We start from the raw sequence: 1,651 nt of genomic DNA on the forward strand, positions 1-1,651 counted from the left end.
AAAAAAAAAAAAAAAAAAAAAAAAAAAGAATGAATCAATGCAGCACCTTGGATGGACCTGGAGGCCATTATTCAAAGTGAAATAACCCAGGAGCAAGAAGCCAAATACTGCACATTCTCACTTCTATGTGGAAGCTAAGCAATGGGTATGCATAGTCACACAGAGTGACTTAATGGACACTGGAGAATTAGAAGGAAGTGAGTGGAAGGGTGCAGAATGAAAAATTACTTATTAGGTACAATGTGCACTATCCAGGTGATGGGTATACTAAAAGCCTACACTTCTCTGCTATGCAATTCATCCATGTAACAAAACCCACTTGTATCCCCTAAATCTATTTAAATTTTTAAAAAGTGGGGGAAAACCTGGGACCCTTGGGCCACAAGTGGCCTTCAGGATCCTTGAGTACAGACTTTTGACTGAATCCATATTTTACAGAATAAATCTTTTTAATAAATGGATTTGTTCTGTGAAGTTTGGATTTGATTGAGGAGCCATGCTTAGGGATCTAGAGGGCCACAGTGGCCTTGAGGTGGCATCTTCCCCACCCCTAACTGGTCCTCGACATAGACAGACTATTTTATTGATTCAGATCTGAAGTCCCCCTCCCCCTGGGGACGGGGTGACAGAGCGTCTGGATTCTCCTGATATTAGTCCAAGTCCTAGTTAGAGTTTGCCATTTTAACAACTATACCTTAGTGTTAATAAGAAGCAGTTTGTAAGAAAGTAATATAATGGAAATAGTGGGGGTAGAAGATGAGGCAGGAAGAAAATCTTCCTTTAAGGGAAGTGGAAACTTCTCCAGACCCCAGTTATAAAACAAGGGCATTCTTTTCTCACTCCTTTAAGAGCCTAACCCTTCCTTTCAGGACCAGGAGTATAATAGGGTGGTCAGGCCCTGGCTCTGTCACTAAGTAGTAGTCAAATCTTTCTAGTGCTAGAAAAATAGGATGGGGTGCCCTGGGGCCTCTTTAATATCCCTAACTATGATAGGGCTTAGGTAAAGTAACCCTGATACAACCTGATACAATAGTGCCTAAGAAGAAAACCAAAGAAAGAATTGTTGGCTGCCCAAGTAAAAACCATGTGAAAAAATGGGTATTCTCTACTGTTGTTACCCAATCTTAGGGCTCAAGCCCAGAATAGCAGGATTTAATGTGGCTTTTAAAACATACACAAGCCCCCCCTCCCCCAAAAGATGGAGACTTCACATCTTTTATTACCTGGATGGAGCATATTCTTCTTAGTAAAGTATCTTAAGAATGGGGAAAAAAGTATCCAATGTGCTCAATACTACTATGAAATCAATATATAATCACCTACGCATTCATACGAACAATAAAACATAACTATAGTCTAGAAAGTAGGAGGGAAGATGAGGGAGAGGGGAGGGGACGGGGGAGGCTGAGAGGAGGGAAGGTTTTTGGGGGGAAACCTCACCTAATGTGAATAAATGGTACATTTCAAAACTATTAAGAAAAGAATATTGGATACTTTTTCTTCCATTCCTGTGATACTTTGCTAAGAAGAACATTTTCCAGCTCCATCCATGTGAACACGAAGGACATAAAGTCTCCATCTTTCTTTATGGCTGCATAGTATTCCATGGTGTACATATACCACAGTTTGTTGATCCATTCGTGGATCGATG

General features: G+C 40.5%; 1 protein-coding gene across 2 annotated transcripts in view; it reads right to left on the reverse strand.

Annotated features, from left to right (window-relative positions):
* The window catches only part of UNC13B (unc-13 homolog B), a 158,367-nt gene that overhangs the window by 25,927 nt on the left and 130,789 nt on the right, over nucleotides 1–1,651 (reverse strand). The gene's annotated exons all lie outside the window — the stretch shown is intronic.

Source organism: Otolemur garnettii, unplaced genomic scaffold (assembly GCF_000181295.1).
Source record: "Otolemur garnettii isolate 467f Iridium unplaced genomic scaffold, OtoGar3 scaffold00172, whole genome shotgun sequence".
Classification (NCBI taxonomy): domain Eukaryota; kingdom Metazoa; phylum Chordata; class Mammalia; order Primates; family Galagidae; genus Otolemur; species Otolemur garnettii.